Source organism: Chaetodon auriga, chromosome 9 (genome assembly GCF_051107435.1).
Source record: "Chaetodon auriga isolate fChaAug3 chromosome 9, fChaAug3.hap1, whole genome shotgun sequence".
NCBI lineage: Eukaryota > Metazoa > Chordata > Actinopteri > Chaetodontiformes > Chaetodontidae > Chaetodon > Chaetodon auriga.
The window spans coordinates 12478586-12498716 of record NC_135082.1 but is presented as its reverse complement, the minus strand read 5'-3'; the positions used below and the strand labels follow the sequence as shown (position 1 = coordinate 12498716).

The window sequence follows — 20131 nt, the reverse complement described above, 5'->3', positions numbered from 1 at the left end:
TATTCCATGCAAAACATTTCATTTCTAGTCAAACACCATTTACATTCTAGTTTTAATAAACTAGAAACTACAACACTGGGTTTTGGTGTTATTAGCAAGCAAATTAAAAGAGTGTGAAATGAGATGGTATTTAAGATGCTGCATTATCAAGTGTGCCAAAATATGAAGAGAAGCAGCACAAACATCGACCTGCAAATCTGAATTTTAAAACAGCTCGGTAGACGTGAGCTTGAATATGTTTAATATTACAGATTTGTGCTCTATTTTTGAACTGTTTCTACCTTGCCAGCAGAACTCTGCGGTGCTGCTGCACAGAGAGAGAAATGAAATGATGATAAATGATGTTCAGCTCGACAGCACACGCACGAAATGAGCAACAAAACCAGTGAAAACATCCTTCTGTAGCTGATGGATTTAAACACCGATCTTAGAAAACAGTGTGGACAACATCAAAGGCCAATGACGCCCATGTGCACACTTCACTCACCCACACACTACTATTCCTAATGTAATTGAAATATGTCTTATTGTACCTGTATCATTCACAGCACATGCTATGTATTATTTGACATTTTCAATTTCTTTTCTTATCTGTCACACTGGATTGTTTCATGTACGACCCGTGAGGCTCAGCATCTACTATAGCGTGTAAGCATTAAACTCTTTTGTGCTTTTGTGTCTCGCAACAGGAACGCACACACCACCGACCAGACGCTTGTGTGTGTGCGTGTGTGTGTCAGTGTTTGTGGGAGATCCCAGCTTAAAAAAAGAGCCTCCTGTCCAGCAGTCAGCATTCAGAGATCGTAAGTACACTTTCTGCCTTCCCTGTTCTCCTCGGTTTTTAACAGCCCAAAGCTGTACCTGGTTCCTGAAAGATCCCCGTGTTAATATCACACTGTGACATCGTTGCTATAGTCAGAAAGTTAAACCTAATTCAAAGCTAAAAGGACTATTAGAACATGAATCATCTAAAGAAAGATTTCAAACTCCTTCCGTTTCAGTCTGATCTGACAAAAGGATATAAAACTTAATCTTACAGGGATTAAATGCTAAATCCTTTATCAATGTGAGCCATAGGCAAAAGCTATAGAGTTAAATTTGCTTAAATGCATAACCTCTTTTTTGCTGACTGATCATCCTCCTTTAATAGGCTAGTGAAAGAGTCACGCATAATTATTCCCAGTGCTTCACCCTCTACCCTTCTCAGTCTCCCCATTTTTCTTGAGAAACACGAGTTATATCCTCTTAGAGGTCATGAACTCTGTCTTGGTGGGAAGCTACTGTTGTTATGATATTGCAGTGAAGGTTGTGTGTGCGTGTGTGCGTATGTGCGTCTGTGTCCTCTGCAGCTTTTGCTCTCATCTGCAATTCTGCATTGATTCCATGCCAGTGAGCAGAAAGCTGATGCGGAGTAGTGGGCTCTCTGTTGTAGCCAGGTACATCAGCCAGTGGCTACTGCCATAACAGGATGTGTGTGAGGGAGTTAAATAATGCTGCAGAGTAAATGACTGCAGTCAGTACAGTAATCAAATTTGCTGCAGTCACAAGCAATTGTGTAGAAGTGTATTATATACTATTATAATTATGAGTGTTTTTTCAGTTTCAGAATTATCGAACATCAAGCATTCTGTCTTCATCGCATTAACGCACTACAGTGCACTAAACGCTGTGTTTCGCAAAAAGGAAATACTCGTAAACAATTGGAAGCTCTCCTTAATTAGCATATGAAACACAATGTTCACAAACATCAGAATCCCGTTGTTTATCCCCACAGCACTTCGGCTTGATAATCAACTCATGGGCCCACTTATTGTCTCTGCGAGGTGGCCACTTATGCGTGTTAGGACCTCCTGCAGGCTGAAACGCTGCCATGTATTTTATCACCTTGCTTTTCAACAAATTAATACGGGCCAGTGTCAGGCAAAAGTGAAATGAAAAAGCCTGCTGCGTGTCCCCCATCTCAGCTGAGAGCAGCTCGCACGCTGAGCTGATATTTACAACATCCTCGGGAGATGCTAAGATTGTAAATTTATTGTCAGAACCTGTCACGAAACAGACTATGCACATTCCCAGAATAACTTAGCGGGATTAATGTGTAAAAATGTTTATCTATGCTGTATAATTAATCATACATCCCACAGACTGCCCGAGCGACTTCTGTAATTATCTCACAGCAAAATTAAGTCCACAGCCATGCTAGCTGTTCTGTGAGGCTGCTTTGAGCTAAACGCTAACATCATGCTCATATGATAAAGCTAACAAGCCGATGTTTAGCTGCTATAATGTTTCCCACGTTCGCCATCTTAGCTTAATTTGTGGGATGACTGACCAATGCCTGAAAAAGTTTCATTTAAACAATAAGCAGCAAACACCACCGACTTTTTCTTCTCGCATCACCGCTGCGTACTGCTGCATCCCACAAACAAAGTGCCACTCTAAATATGTCAGTATTACTGCTGGAGGAGAGAGGGCAGCGTCCTTCAACACTTCACAGAGATTTGAGCAAACTGTGCTGAGTGGAGAAGGCCACAGAGGACCTGTCGTGCCGGGGATAGACAACACAGATGCAGCAAAACAAAAAAAAAAAAAAATCCTCTGTGATCTGCCAGGGGGAATATAAACAGCTACTCAAGCATATGGAAGGTGTTGCTATCACAGTCAGGGAGAAGGGAGTTTGTTTTTCACCCGCATCTCTATGTGTGTGGTATGCATAGTGATGCTTTTGCTGGAAAATTCCTATGTGATCTGTTGCCCGGGCCTTTAATGATCTCTGAATGCATGTGAACGCATGCTGGTGGGAAGAAATCGCTCAGAGTGGCAGATCAGGCAGTGTTTGAGTCTGAGGTACAGATAAGCAACTGTTCCATCACCGCAAACACTTCACAGACGCCTAATAATATGCAAATGTAGCTAAGCTGGAATTTATTGGACTCATTCCGCACTTTCAGGGTCTCATCGCCTCCTAAATGATTCATAGGCTGATACTGGGCTAAATGTGGGGTTTACCTGGAAAAAATATTTTGCATCGTGAGAAGCTACCGGACGCTGATCATGCCCCATGGAGCCATCAAAGCATTTGAAGCACCCAGAGGCAGGTTAAAGACCTGCTCTTAGGCTGTAGCCAACCTTTTCATCAGAGATAAATGCATTTTAATAAAGTGAAGCTGCTGTTTAACATTGAACCACAGCCACAAACATCAATGCCCCGCTGTTAAGAGGTCTCTTTTACTCTGATATAGGAGCTGGCCTGATTCAATGGTTGTATTGATCAAATTGATTAAATAACAGTTTGATTTTACAACATGGGGATCTCTCTGTCTGACAAGCTGAGCTCCGCTGCAGGACCACGATGCATTTCCCTGTTGTACCGACTCCAGACACCCTGTTCAAAGTCGTAGAGCCGACATCAATCGAACAAACCCATCAAAGGCCGGGCTGGATATCCTAGTGGGGAGCATTTACCAGCTCAAACCCACCAGCAGACTGATCCTCAGCCGGCGGTAGATTCCTCTTATCTTGACACCGTGACCCTTGTCTCGCTTCATCCCTGCCCTCTCAGTGCATCTCGTGCACTCACCATTTACTCACACTCACTTCAAGTACTCCATCGTTTCTTCTCTTTCCCTCAGTTTTCTGTAAACAGTAGATACAACTTTTTTTCTCTCTCTCTCTCTCTCCTGCTCCTTGTAGATGTTCTGTGATGGCGAGCTTACAGCAACCATCAAACGCAGTGGATTTTCTTATCTCTGGCCCCTTGAGCTGAGAGGCTCTGAGGCCCCTCGGATGTCTTTCTTCTCCCGTTCAGATATAGAGATGCCAGCTTCTTTGGGGTGCCAACACAGCTGAGTTTGTGCCAACATGTTGATATCAACAACCGTAGCAAATATTGAAGCAGAGACTGCTGTTTCTAATCACCGCCGGCAAAACTGTGAAATTGCAATCAGTCGTTCATAGGTAGACTGTCCGCTTTCGTGAAGCAGATTGAAATTAGGCCACATCTTATTCTGCATTCCTTTTCTTGATCTCAGTGGGATCATCATGCTGAGACAAGGCGGGATGTGTGTGACGACGCCATTTACTCATGTGTATGCGTGCGTGTGTGTGTGTCTTACAAGTGTACATGGGTGTGTGCGATCATCTCCAGACTCATCAACATGGTGCTCGTCTCTTGTCACAACACTGTCTGGCAATGAGCGGCTCTGTCACACTGGGTGACACGGCACTCCAATTAATCACAGAGAAGGACCACTAATGAAGTCATTATGTATTCTGAGAGTTTCATCTTGTCATCCACTTTTCCCACTAAAGAAACGACTGATACAGAAATACACGTTAAAGGCTTAAAGGCATAGCGGTAATGGATTAGCAAAAATGGAGTTTGACAAGTGAAATATAGCTCTGAGGACTCTCGGTTGATAGAAAGTGTTAGTCCATCTCTGCAGGTGTTTATGTAATTTCCCCTCTTTTGCTACCAGTTTTTTTAACTTTGACTCACCTATTAAATATCATTACAATTTTCTTCTTGCCGTGTATTTGAATGATTCCGAGAACAAAGTGCTGGAGTCCTACTTTCCCCTTAAGCAAACTGCTGTACGCCTTAATTAGAGCAGGATCTGTATCCACAGGTCAGGTACTCATTATTATGCTCAGAATCAGAGACTGAGACTGACATTTGCTTGTTTTAGTGTTGTTTGGCTGTAAAGGAGGACATGTACATCCTCATAAACTGTGCCAGACTGGAGGCTAAAACAATAAATTCTCTGTACTTTGTGCTCATTTCTTTGTTTCTCAGACTAGTGATGCAACATCCTCATCAGACAGTCAGAAGTCGCAGCTGTAACAATAATGCAACTCCTGAAACTCTGCACATACGGTATCGTCAGATAGTGAGGTTGAATCCTCAAACATTTTGAGTTTTAGACCACTGACTCCTAAACGGTTTCACCCATCACTCAGATTTACTCTGTTGTGTAGTATGTTGATGCCATACATTAGAAACTGCCTTTGTAAGGTAATTTTGAGCATGATTAAGTGGCAGCCAACAGCCATTTCATTTTCAGTAACCCCTTGAAGCTGTCATGTAGACCCAATTCTCTTGAAATGTGGCACCTCAACAAAATCCAAGACAAAACACAACAAGACATAAATAAAAATACTTGTGAAGTTTACAGGGTTAATTGCTACCTTAGATTGTGTTGTATTGAAATATTGTGTTAGCCCATAGACACACATGGGAGGATTGCAGTATACGTATGTGTGGATGTATGTACTGTATGGACAGCAAGTACTGCCTACAAGTACCAGACCTTAACATTTTGAGAGAAGGAACCTCATTCCTCCTTCAACTCACTTCACATTTAGGTACATAGTTCTTGAAGAAATGTATGTAGAATAAAATGAATTTCCCATAAATTCCGGGTCATGTATATTATGTCAACTTCTGAGCTCTCTCTTTGCTTTGTCTGCCATGAATGTTAAAAAAAGGGCCGCGCTCTGCTCCAGTCACATAATGCCTTCCAAAGCACAAACCTGTGGAGATTTAGAGTATCCTATAATGTGGCTCCAGTCTGTAGGTGTCACTTTATGTCATGATCCCTCATATGATTCAATCTGGGCATTTGTTAAGTTTTCATACTCCACTTCCTCCATACGCTGGAGAGTCTTCCTTTCACACATTGACCTTGACCGACTCCACAGATTCGGCGCTGTACTCCTGTAACATTGCCAGACTCACAATGGTAAGTTTTTTAAAAAGGATCAAAATCGATGCAGCAGAACCAAAGATATCTGCATTGCTCCACATATTCTTCTGTCAAAATGTGGTGCCTACATTACCCACAGTGCATTGTGACCACTGGTTGGAGAGTTGATTGTGTAGCTAATGTAGCCTTAAGCTGTTACTCTCATGCAGAAATGCTGAGCAGGTTACAGAGCTCAGTTCTTTCTAACTCTACTTACAAACTTGTAGATTTCAGCCCCAACCGACACTGAAGTGTCATCACATCTCTCAGGTTTTATGTAACTTCTTTCACATATGTAGCAGCACCCCCCAAGACCTGTTAACTGAATGTGTAAGATTGGTGGAGCTGCCATTTATTCACTGATTTAATTAGAGATTGGACTGGACTGGATTTAACTGGTCCTTAATGCAGGGATTACATGTGATTTAATGATATATTATAGAGAAACCGAATACAAATTCTATAACGATAATGAGATTAAGATGCAAGTTCAGATAGATCTGTCTATAGAAAATGTGTTGTCAGGTCATTTCTCAATGCATAAAGACATCTAGAAACGAATTTGTTCCACATTTCTGCCAAACAAACAGGAAAAATATTCATATTCCCAACTGAAGGCCAGTAATTAAAATACAATTATATTTAATCTCTTTAAGTGATCTCTATGGTGCAATAACAAAAGGAGTCTTTTTGTTTGTTTGTTTTTGTCTGGGATTTCCGAGATTAAAAAAAAACATATTGTATTCCCAGTGCAGATACTTCTTAAGTTGTTCCAACTGCATTTTGGTTTCTTAGACCTAAATTAACTGAAGAGGCTCTGACGCACAGGCTGATGCATGAACGCCACAGACTGAAATGCAGCTCTGTTTTAACAAAGACTGTTGATCCAGTAATCTCTGAATTTGGCATGCAGCATCTTTGGAAACTGAAGACTTAAAGTTGTTAAGAGTCTGTTGGCACTCCTAATCGTTCAGCGGCCGTGGGCCAATAAGAAGAGTTTGACCTTGTGGAAGCAAAGTTCAACCTTCAACAAGCTTGATACAACTGGTTATTTAGTAAACCTAACCCAGCACAGCAAATTGACATACTTTTTCAATGTAAATCCCACTTTTCTGAGCAGAACTCATATCTCTCAAAATTCAGCGAGACTCGGCCCTTATAAAACACTACATTAGAGAGCTGATCCACAGTTCCCATGGCACTCGGACCTGCCAAATGCTATTTGTGACTACATTTTTATTTAACTCCTCTGACACAAGCAGCTTGACAGCAGGCAGGGACACCCACAAGAACACAAACACATTCAAATGAATGTGCGTGCACATTAACACAAAGATGGAGAGAGAGACAGAGAGTCAAGAGGAGAAACAAACAAAAACTGAATCCCAGACAGACAGTTTGTAGCAGAAGCTAAAGATTAGGGAAAGAGCTGCATACATGCTCAGATGCTAAACTGACTTAGACACACAAACACACATTGATACCTCCTTTCTTCTAAATCAATCATGACATCATTTGAGGGATACTCTGCGACATGTAGGGACAAGCAGAGCAGTAATAGCCACACACATGCTACCTGCATCATACATATTTAAATCACTGCGCATACATGTGGACGTCAGCATGTTTGTCTCTGTGCGTTGAGAGCAACTGAATGAATATACTGAGCTTTGCACACATCTGAAATCGCTACAATAAACGGCATTAGCATTTCTATGTTTGGACAGTGAATTCAATGACATACACTGAACTGAATGATGTAAGCCTCCAGGTATGTGCAGTCAGAGTGACACACTGTACCTCTGTACTGAACATCTTTGCAAAAGATATAAAGGATGAGCAGAACACAGAGAGAGAGAGCGAGACAGAGACAGACAGAGAGAGAGAGAGAGAGAGAGAGAGAGAGAGAGAGAGAGAGAGAGAGACAGAGAGAGAGAGACGGGGGGGGGGGGATAATGTGGATGTAGAGCTTCATGTAGATGTAGTCTCTGGGGTTCGTACTGTGTATCGTCTTACTCACAACCTCTCTTCGTTCCTCAGCCCTCAGGCTTACAGCTGCTGCACTGTGGAGACAACACTCTGCTCCTTGCTCCACATGTTGCTATGGTGATCACTGACCTGAGAATATGCAAATCACAACCTGCCAGGTCCACAGGTACTTTAGAAAAGAGAGGCTATTATTTTTTGTAAAATAATGAAGGAACAGATCACGTAAACCTGATAGTCCTGCGAAGCACCAGCGTGTCTCCTCCATCCATCAGAAGCGGTGAGTCAAACGTTTTCATTGTTAACTTGAGTACTCAAGTCATCAAACAAGCAATCTGAAGATGCAACCTTGAGTTCACCATTTTTGGGCATCTTAGAAAACAAATATTTAATCGATTAATTCATTCAAAAGACTGCAAACACTCACACATTAATCATACATGAACACTGCAAATTTCCCTGCTGTAGGGGGATTATCTTTCCTGAACTTGAACAACTATCTGCAGATTCACTCTTACTGAAAACAATGCTTAGTTGCTAATACAGAATCAAGGCTCTGCTTTACAAATACAAGTAGATACCAGACAGAGCTTGTGTGTGTGCATCTACAAGAACGCTGACTTTGTCGACGCGCATATAATATTCAGTTCTTTTCCCATATTTCAAAAAATACAAAATTTCTACTGAGATGTTTAATGGCTAATGAAATGCAATACTCCACTAATATTCCACCACTAAAATGCCACCGTGCATACTCCAACTAATGTAATGATGTACCGCAGCCTCCATATTTAATTTGTTCTAGTGGTGAGATTGCAGATTGCAACCAACTAAACACCCCTTTATTCACCCCCGTCTTTCCAGCGAAACCTATGGTGGTTGTGAAACTCGAGAAAAACATGAAAGGCGCTCTCTAAAGCCTGTGTTTAGTTTGTCCATTCTGGGCTACTGTAGAAACAGCAGTGCAACATGGCAGCTCAGTGGAAGAGGACCCGCTCCCTCCGTAGATATAAAGGGCTCATTCTAATGTAACGAAAACAGCAACAAACATTATTTTCAGGTGATCATACTCTAATGAACACATACTTCTGAATATTTTATTTCATTTCTGAACACAAATCCCCCTAAATTGTGCACATCATTCCTTTAAGACTTTACATCTGGGATTCAATTATTCTGTGTACTTCACACACACACAGACACACAGGCTCACACACGTTTGTGCATGTGTGTGAAGTGAAGGCTTTCTGGAGCATGAAATAAGCTTTCCAAGGGAACAGTGAGGAAGAGAGTAGCTGATGTCCCCTGCTATTTCTTAATTAAGTACACGCAACTCTCATCTTAAAATCGTAAATGTCACCTCAGAGCTTCTGGCTACCGTTCCAGTCCTTCCTCTTGGTTATGGCTCTTAAGCAAAATGCTGAGGCTCAGTCTGTGTAATGCTGCACTTGGCCGTACCCTTAATAAGATTCACTGAGTGAAGGGCTCTGTAGCTACAGCGGCGGGCCGTTCATTATTTTGTAATCCCAAAGATAAACTCAAGAATGTAATTTTGCTGTCACTGTGGGGAAAAAACACAGTCACTGCAATGTATTGACTGTCAAAACACAGAACATTTTCACAAGAGGTTCTTTTCCAAACAGGTCAACAAGTCTCTTTTCTCCTTCTCCTCCCCTCCCTCTACTTCCTCTGCCACCACATCACACCCAAAGATGTGTGATATTTCCATGTGTGATGTGTGTGTATGTGTGTGCATGTGCATGATGTGCTCTGGACTGTGATGAGCCAAGAGGAGGCGACTCAATGATAAGAAACATATCGGTGCTCAGCACCTGCCTGCCTTCCTCCTTACTGTGTGACTACACAAGCCGATTGCATATGGAGTCCCTCTCATTGTCACAGCACAAATCCCAAAAACTATGACGAGGAAATAAAATGTTCGGACTTTAAGGCTCTTTTTTTCCCCATTGAATGCATGACATAAAATTGCGTGACATAAAATTTAACCACATCAGACATATTTGAAATAGAAATTTCACTACAACATGTGATCAATCCTGAGAAAAGATGAGAGCAGTGACGTTGGGGCTTTGAAGATGAAACAGCCCGTAGCCTCAAAAGCAAACAATTTTGTCTGAACCATATAAGCCTCAATACATTTGTCACTATGTAACAAAAAGCTGCAGTAATTTTGCTAACAGGTTAGCTTGTGTCAGTACACTTATATGCCCTTCAGCTTGGTCTACCTGTGCTATAATGGCCCTGCCAACTCTGATCATGTGTTCCCAATACATACAGCTCCTTTCCTATCTTGTGTCTTTTCAGTAGCTCCTGACTTTATCACCTTGACTGGTTCATAAGCACGTAATCTGTAAATCTAGCCACTGTTTGTGCTCTGTTTGGTTTGGTTTGTGTCTGCAGCTCAGTGGAGCAGCAGAGAGAAGGCTAGAAATGTCATTTAGCGCACAGTATCACAAAGCTCAGCTGTTAATTATCTTCATTTAATCAGACATTTGTTTGCCCTAGCTTCACAGTAAAAGGCTTGAGTGTGCACTCACATGCCTGTCTGCATGTCTCTGGCCCTGATGCTCGAGTGCCACCACTAACACCAACCCACACTGCCTACCTTATTAACTTTAAACTATATTCCAAGCATAACTTCCTATGTTTCTCCCCACACACCATAAAAAAGTGAATCAAATGTATGCACCCGATCCCCGACTTCCCTGCTGTTCCTTCCTTTCCTCTCCATGTATTGCACTAACCTCACACTGCCGCTGTCACAACACCACCACTTTGCAATCAACTTTGCTTTCTCAAACTTCACACGCATGGCTGAGCACACACTATCACACAACACTGAAGAGGAGAGGAGACAAGTGGCAACGATTACCTAAGACAGGGCCTCAAGGAGAGAGGCAATGAGCAGCCAGTGAGCACCGCTAAGCCACCAAACACCTTAGAGACATTTCAAGTCCTCGGCTCGTTCCTCTCTGTGACCCAGACGTGAAATTTTAAATTAAACGTCAGATGAGTCATTTGCAGCATTTTCCACCATTTTATAACAGCCTTTGCACCTGATTATGAAAAGATGGCTACGTTTTAGTGTCTGTCATCAAAGAAAGGGAAAGATTAGATTTCCGAGTCGGAGAACAATAGATGAAATTACTACAAACAGACAAGCTCACACAAAAGGGACCTATGCTTATTATCTGTGGATCAAACTCATAAAAGACTCATAAAACAGACTTTTCTTTCTTCTATTTTCACCTTTATGACAAAAAAGTTCCCCAGTGCACTGTGGGTGCTCTGCAGAGACTCTGACAGAGACGTTTCTCCTGATTGATCCTTTCAAATGGTCCTGCAAAAGGTTCGATATGACAGACCACCAAGAGCATTACCTGCAATCTTGTTGATTATCTCCACATTCACATCGACTATCATGAGGTTCCCTCCCCCCTCATACTCAGCTATCACTCTGTGGTTGCTGATACGGAGCAAGATTATTGATCGCAGCCCATTAACAGGGATAAAAGTGCACAGTTGCTGCCTGATTCATCACAACTCATGGTGGAGCCATCACTCCGTGGGCCACCTACACTTGCAACTGGAATAAACATCCATCCACAGGTGCATTTAACACAGGGTACCTTCTCCAAAATGATTTCTGAGAGTTTATTACAGCATAAAAGAGCAGAAATACTGCCAGACTCTCCCCAGACAGAGCTGAAGTGTGAGAGGGATATATAATTTTTGCCGAAAAACAAAGGCAATGATGTGAGATCTTAACCTCAAAAAATCTTTATGCTCCACTTTCTCCATTACTTGTGCTGAACACACAAGCTGAACACCTAGAGAATTAGAAATAAGTGTAGATTTTCCTGTGCCGTTCTGCATCGCCCACTAGACAACAGCAGAATATTTGTTGGTGAAATGGTCAATATATCATGATGGCAGAGGGACAGTGTTACTGCTTAAAGCAGTGGCTCAGCCCGAAGGGAAATTCATCATATCAAGGAAGTGTTTTGTTGTTTTGTTTTTTTTTAAATATTGAACACCCTGACTAATACTGGCAAACGAATTACATATGACAATGACAACTGCAACAAGGATTGTAAGCAGTCAGCGGTTCTGCTTCAATGCAATAGTCAAGCTCTTTTGGATATGTGTACCACAGCATGCTACATATTCCTCTCTCCTCTCCTTTGCCCAGGGTGCATTAAATGGATTAAAGCACTAAGAGCAGCCAAGCATATATATTCATTTCCTCCACACTGAGGGTGTGAGCAGCAGGCAGCATATTATGGAGTGTCACAAAGACCCCGGACCATCTCACCAAATAAAAGATGGAAGATTAAAATCTTTGAACTGGATACAATCTTCTTCATTAAGCAGCCATAACGCTGCACTGTTTGCTTGCTTTTTGCTCAGTGTAAGCAGGAGCTATCACATTCGTATGAGAGAAAAGATATAAAGTATAAAGTAAGTAGAAACTGCGTTGAAAGCAGAAAGATCAGGTCTCTCCAGGGTCCATCGCATGGATCTGAGTGTGATAGCTGAGTGTTTTTCTGCACACTTGATCACATTAAATTTGCAAAACTGAGGATATTTGTGTCAGTATTTAGTGTAATGCCTGAATAACCATTTCATGAGAGCAGAATGATACTAAAGCAACTTGACTGATGTGACTCTGCCTTATTAACATAACAAGCAGTGTTAGGATGCTAGCCTTCAGTTGCTTGATGCTTAGATTGTTTCTTATCGTAATATCTTTATATTTACTCACTGCTATATATTTTAATTTTTAAGTCTGACAAGAAGTATGAGAGCATCACTTGAGCAATGAGCAGATAATGCTGACAGAGCAGGATTTGATCCACTCCCTAACTGCCACTAGAGGTCACTGTACATCCCTATCTCCTACAACAATACATTAGCATACAACAAATTTGTATTGGCAGATATGTAATGGAGGATATGTTGATGTTGCCTGCCATATTCCTTCATGTTATCTCACAGGATATGTGATTTCTTACACCAAAAATAAAGTTGCCACGGATGCTTGGACATGCAAAGCTTCTAACTTTTATACCACAGATTCAGGTTTGCATCCTGTATCCAATGTGTAGTTACTGTTAGAGTGAAAAGTTTCTGTGCAGAAGAACACAAAATAAAAAGAAGCAGACAAAGCAAATATATACAAATATACTGTATATGCTTGAAATAATTGACTCAAGTCTTGGCAGGATCAGAGAGGACATATGACTCACAGCTGGACAAAATCAACTTCTCAATCAATCTCAATCTCAATCAAGTAAAATTTCTGCAACCGTAACATACTCTTCTCAGAGACAAGATCTGAGATCAAAACATGGCAAAAAATAAGCAAAATGTGAGCTACTATTTCTTGCATAGCCACCGGAGAGAACACAGTCGATCACTTCATCGGAAAGAACGGCCTTGCTCTTCGCCATGTTGATCTTTTTGTTCTTTTAGTGTGAAACTCCCATTAGACTCCTAAAACACATTGACTTTTCTTAAACTGAACCAAGACTACAATCTTTTCACTGATTAACCAGATGCATAAACAGAACATAGCAATGTTTACTGATGAGGAGCAAATACTACAAGGAAAACAAATCAGGGTCACAGTGACATATATTGTAGATATAGGTATATCGATTTCTATATGGTATTCATCACTGTGTAATAATGTGTACTATTTCTACAAAAGCCAATGCAGATAAACAGTAAGTTAAACCTGCTGCACACATTGTTTAGCTGAGGTTTCACACCCCGACCTCACCAGCTGGCACCATCAACCAACACATTTTGAATCCTTTATGCCAAAACTGCATTAGAATATCTACTTAACATAAAGTGGAATGATGATACTACATGATGCAGCACCACTGCTCCCAGCCCTGCAGCCACAGTGGATGCTGAATAACACACCCAAAAGACATCCATGCAGCTACTGATATAAATATAAAATAGAGATAAAATAGCATTTTTCTGTTATGTGGATAGACAAATGGACTGACACGGACTGTGGCAACACATTAGAAAACTTCAAACAGAACAAAAGCTACACAGTTGCTGCACAGTGATGGGACTTTGGTCCAAGCTGAGGCAGGGGACAAGCGGGGCCTGGCTGAACCCAAGCAGGCAGCCAGCAGGAGCATGGCAGCCCAGCAGGCCAGATAATTACACACCCTGATGGAGGAGCCACTTGGTATTCTCTGCACACCCACTAAAACATACCAGCACTAGATAAGTCGGTGGTAAGAGAGTGAGACAGAGGGAGGGAAAGGGAGGGAGAGCTGCTACAGAAGCTCCCAGAGCAGCCAGACCCAGGCGGCAGGGAGGCTGGGTTACAAATCAACCCCTTGTCGTGGTCTGAACCTGAGCCCTCCGGCAGACAAAACCAACACACTACGCCAAAGGACCAAATCATAGAATTTACTTAGTAATATATAACCTTGAGAATGAGTGGAATCACCTCGTCATGTTCATAAACATGAGCACTGTGTGGGCCAGGAATCTACTGGGGAAAAGCAGCAATGACAAACACAGAAGATGCACTTCAGTGAGGAATGCAGTGGTAGACTCAGGCAAAAAAAAAGAGCCCCAGCTACATTCAGTATGGTGGGTCAGCAGTGTGGAAAGTCACGATGCATTTATGGTGAAACAGCTCCAAACCCTGGTTAATATTATGCATGTGGTTCAGACTCATAATAACTACTGGACTTTTTACTCTGTAATAAAAACACACAGGGAACTATAAACTATTTAACCATTAAGAGGCTGTTTTCTAGCATGAAGGTCAACCTATATAACATGGCACTGCATCATGTTGACTCCACTGGTAGGGCACCCTTATGTATTCTTAATGTAATAAGAGGGCAGGGCAGAGAGGTCAGACTGGATATTGTGATTAATGAGGTGTGCACTGGTGTGTCCACATATTTCCATTATTACATGTAAATGAGAGATATGGGCAGGACTGTTGCACAAACTGTTGTGACAGCACAGCTTATTAATATTCTACAGCCTCTAACGTTGCTCTGTGCAAATGTGCAAAGGAGGAAAATAGAGCTGGGTGCATCACTTTTTGTGCAGTTAAGCACAATGCATGAATTAATATTGCACAAAGAGAGTTTGAGGAAATGTGTCTGAGTCAGAAAATTTGTTTACACTGTGTGAACTGCATAACTGAATATTAGTCAGAAGCACAAATATAGAAAATGGGAAGGGTGTGGGAAATGAGCTGCACACTGCGGGAAGGAGACCACTTTATTGGTAATCACAAAAGGGTGGAGTTGGGAGGGCCGTGCGGGTGATATCTCATGGGTGGCAGCAATAGCAAGAGGAGGGGGAAGCAGCTATGCTGTATTTTGGAGAGAATGAGTGTCACTTTGTGTCGTTCCGCTGTCAGGCGAGCTGCTGAGAGCTGTGTGCTTCACTGAAGGGTGACAGCAAAGAGACAGAGCCACACTGCTGCTGTCACGGCCACTCTGCCTCTCAGTTTTCAGCTGTGGGCAACTGGCTGGTGCAACTGGCCGCAGGCTGCTGGACCTGAGCGGCTAATCATGTCATTTTCACTACGTGTGTGAAAGCTGTAGTCAAAGCCAGCTGTTAGTTAATGGTGTCTTTCACAGAACCCCACAAGGAGGAGGGTTGGAATTAATTTTGCAAAGGTCAGGTGTATTAGCCTTTGGCGGTAGCTTGGCCACATTCCCAACACTTAAAATTTTGTCTTATTTACAATATTTATGCATCTTGAAAGGTTAAGTCGGGTAAATAAGACAAAACAGATCAGGAATGAGAGCTGAAACAGGCACACAGTCTGCACGGTGCAGAGTCCCGTCTCAGCACAGGCTGGTTGGTAGACTTTGTGCAGAGAATAATGCGACGCAGGCCTGACTTTCTCCTTTCAGCTCCTGACTGATGAATCAAATGTAGTCAAGTGGAACCTCCCCAGTCTGAGAACATAGATTTAAAATAAGCAGGCAGGGAAAGTGCATCTCCTCGCTATCTAAGGAAGCTTACTGAACGATGACAGTTGGGTTTTTTTCCTGTGCTGCTATTTGACTTTGGAAATATTCCTTATCACTTATTTCTCTCCTCCATATTTCATTTTACATATTTCTCTTTTACTGCGTGTGGCTTTATTAAGTTTTTGAAAGAACTCTCTATTGCTGCTTTTTTTTCACCACCATCAAACTATACTTTGAAAGTAAGCAGACACATTTAAGTGTATTGTGTTAAAACAGGTAAACATATTATTTAATTGGGGTTGTTTTTCAATTATTCAGTATTACTTGTCTAATGTTTTTTTTTTTCTTTTAATTTCATTTTAATTCATGCTCATTGGACTAACAAGCAAACATGTACGTGGTTCTCCGGGTCTGCCTCTCATATATACTGTTTATTTATTTTACCTTCAGCAGAGAAAAGACTGTGCTGTTTCTTTGGTGGTTAAAGTGGACCCTAATGGAAGGTTAAGAGGATTGCCACTGTGGTATTCTCCAAACCCCAGTGCTATGGAGATGCAGCTCACTTTGCTGCTTCCGCCTCTCTCAGTTTAAAAGCCTGTTCTTGCTCCTGGCATGCAGCTCATACTGGACAGGCATTATGCAATGCATCGCAGGTATGCAAAACATTTTCGATTTCATGTCAAATTGGTAAATGGCTTCTGAAAAACCTGACTTTGGAGTAGTAAACAGCGCGAGAAGAATGCCTACACGTTTTGGCTTTCATCAGACAGCACTGTCATGTTTGCCTTAATATTTATGACCTCTACGCTCGTCCCGCAGTGTCAGGACAGCATTAAAATCTGCCCCTTGCCCTCTATAAATATATTCTTTATGGCCATGGAAGTGAGGGAAAGTCGTAACAAGCTATTACATGGATGAGCTGCATTTCTTAACCTCATCCGCCTTTTATCATCCAAGATCCTGCTCAGTGACCCGCAGAGACCGTCAGAGCTGAACATCTGTTTGGCTAACCTCCTCCACACATCTCTCCTCCGTGACAGACTGGCTCTTAACTACTATGCTGATCCATCACAGCTCGCTCCCTCCTCCCCACCTCTGTCTGTCCGTCTACATGCCAGAGAGAAGGCCAGGCTATTGATCTCAACGCATTGAAGCAGACCCAAGGTCCTTACAGCAAATCTATGTTTTAACTGACTCTAGCTGAGGGAGAAAGGTGCTGTCAGACAAAGTTTTGGCACACAGTGACAAGGTCTGTGATGACCTGTGGGGGCCGACTGTTGGTGTTAATGGCATGGCTTGGTAGAACTCAATTACTCTATGTTTCGAATGTAAAGCCAAGCCACCAAAAGGAACCAATTTACTACACTTGATGCAACACTGGCTGTTTCACTATGCTCAGCGAGTGTGCCTATCAACAGCAGCTGGGTTACAGGAGCCTGTGGCGATCAAACTAGGCAGAAGGCATTGTATTAGTATTGTATTACTATAGGGACTGATAGTGTGGGAGTCAACAGATTAGTTTACAGGGCTGCAGTGCAATGTCATTATTAATTAATCTGCTAATCATTTAGTCTCTAAAAGGCAAGAAAACAGTGAAAATGTCACAATTTCCAGGCTGACCTATTTCAATGTCTTATTTTGTCCTAACAACAGTCCAAATCTCAAGATATTCAGTTTGGTATAAATACAAATATACCAGCAGATATTCACATTTGAGTTTTGGGTGTTTTGCTTGCTTACATTACTGCCAATTAAATTTTTGTCAACCAACTAATCAACTAACAAGCTGTTACAGCTCGATTTATAATATTTACCTGGCAGAAGACATAATAGCAACTGCCCTGTGCTTGATGATTATATATCAGTCAGAACGCAGCATATTTTTACCTCCTGATCACCAAACATCGGTAGGAATTAAAGCTGGAATTAATGATTATTTTCATTCGTGATTAAATTGCTGACTAATTTCTCTCAAAATAATTTGCCGTTTTGGTGCATGAAATGTCAGACAATGGTTTTTAAAAGCCCATTCTAATTTTCCAGGGCCCAGATGACATCTTGTAATTAGTTTTTAAGCCAAACAACCATCCAAAACCAAGAGATATTGAGTTTAACATCACATATGGTAAATAAAAGCATCAAATCCTCACATTGGAGAAGCCAAAATCTGACTGTGTGCTTGAAAAAGGACTGAAACAATCAAAGGATTATTGAAATAATTACTGATTAATTTACATCAATATATTCAGTCATGTCAGAATCACTTGATAATTATTTTGCAATCGCAATAGAATAATAAGAAAATAAATTCACCCATATTGTCTACAGCCTTCCACAGACAGCAGTCAGGACATGGAGATACAATATAACCTTTGATCCTGTCATTGTGAACCTCTTAACCGGCGCCAGCACATGGCTGCTCCTCAGCAGAGAGGTTGTGGGGTTAAGATGGGAAGGTGGGATATTAATTTCCATGTTGTGGTGAAGGTCATGTGGTGCCATGATCACATTAATAATGTGAGTCAGAGGAGCTGCTAAGCCCAGGACCAACAAGTCAGACAAGTCTGGTCAAATGGAACCAAGGAAGTCTTCAAACATGTGGCCTAGCAGATGTTTCTCTTTCATCCTGTTTTCGTATCAGGACATCCAATCCCTGGATAGCCTGATCGTGTATTTAGGCCCATTCAGTGCTTGCAGGTCTACCTGAAGCTCAGACATTCATTCATAGCATCCAATACCAAAGACCTCTAGCAATTGCCACCATAAAGGAATAGAGGACAATTTAAGCACACTCAGCTGGTACATGTGAATTAATCACTGTGACATTCATAGATACGTCTGTTTGTACTATTCAGATAACACTGTAGGAGATAGAATGATAAAGCCTGTCCACTATCATTCATCTTCATTTGTCTTGGTCGAGGTGCTGACGAAAACAGAATGACTCAGAGGAAGAGAGACGTACAGAGAGTTCAGTCCACGTATGAATGATAGGAAGTCAGTGTGGTAACAAAACTACAGCTTCCGCTGGATGCCAACTCTTGAGGGTTATTTTCCCGCTTTGCACTTGTTGCTTAATGGACTTTGGAGAGGGAAAACAAAATTATGACTCTTTTCCTTCACAAGGTTGTGAACTCTATTGTGAAGAAGTCACATCCACTCCAAACCCCATTTACTTTTTCAGATCCCTCTTAACATCCTACCATCTACGTCTCAGAGACAATAACAAACAAAGCGCATGCAGAGAAAGTCTATATCACTATTTTGTGATTGCATTTTCTTTCCCTAAGCTTGCTCTCTTCCAACACTTTTCCCAAGATGCATCATCTTTTGCCTACTTGCACTCAGGGGGTCTTGATTGGGGTTTCTGCCCTCATGGGTGCATACGAGTTCAGAGGAATGCAACCAAGCAAATTGTGCTGATGTCTTGTTGACATTTAATTTCATCTAATGCTTTTAGCTATTTTGCCTTTTTTGTGCTCCTGCTAGCTAGTTTTCATGCACTCTTGATCCCAGTATGAGGTGTTCAACTGACTGAGTAGTTGAAGGCCCAGACTGCTTATCATAGCTGGTTGTTTATTGGTTTTACTGGTATTTTAATAAATAAGCTGCACAATTCTATAACCTTTATTGCTGCAGACCACTTAAGAGATATTCACAGCTGTGCAACTGTACACTCATAAGCACACATTGTAAGAAGGCATGGCCACGCATACACACCCGTCTAGTTGAAAACACACATTTTTGTTAAACTAAACTGCAACTTGCAACATCTGACATAACAACCGTTCTCCACTGAGTCATAACCTAATTAACTACTCAAGCCCTTCAGGCCCAACACTGAACAGTGCAAATAAAGACAGAAGCTAATTGTTTGACAAGACAAGAAAGTTAAAGAGCTCAACAACTCAGTCAACTGTGTGTCTGTAAACCTTCAATGGACATTTTCCACATAAACGGCAGACCAAAGAGCCAGTGCTCTCTGTCTCTCCTTGCTGCATCAATCACCACTCAAGCTGTTGCTTTCACCCATGGCCACAATCCATTTTCAAATATGCAGTCAGTTTTGGCTGTTAGAGGAGAGAGACTAGCTGGTGACAGACGGATAGACAGAGAATGAGAGATTAACAGAGAAAAAAACAGAGAAACAGTATATGTGGGCAATAAGTTCAGAAAGTGCAAGTGAGAAAGCAGTCAGCAGCGCTCACTAAATGGATGCCATCTGGCTGTACCAGGGAGGTCATTGTGTGAAGAGAGGAAAGGATGCAGCCATGCTGGCAGGCAAGCCAGCAGGTGAACACAGCCAGGGACAGACAGAGGGATGGGTCCTGCAGCTGTACAAATCTTTGAGTCCGCATCTTTATTTTATATGACAGACATACAAGCAGCCAGTGTGTCAAGTGA

General features: G+C 41.8%; 2 protein-coding genes across 6 annotated transcripts in view; one reads left to right on the top strand and one right to left on the bottom strand.

Annotated features, from left to right (window-relative positions):
- LOC143325735 (uncharacterized) overlaps positions 1-20131 on the bottom strand; it is a 155775-nt gene that overhangs the window by 109143 nt on the left and 26501 nt on the right. The gene's annotated exons all lie outside the window — the stretch shown is intronic.
- frmpd3 (FERM and PDZ domain containing 3) overlaps positions 1-20131 on the top strand; it is a 78644-nt gene that overhangs the window by 33376 nt on the left and 25137 nt on the right. For 4 of the 5 annotated variants that reach the window (XM_076739023.1, XM_076739022.1, XM_076739020.1 and 1 more), the window contains exon 2: positions 690-803. The exons of the other annotated variant lie outside the window; for it this stretch is intronic. The gene's annotated coding sequence lies outside the window, so the exon portion shown is untranslated. The remainder of the gene's footprint in view (positions 1-689; positions 804-20131) is intronic. 5 annotated transcript variants of the gene reach the window in all.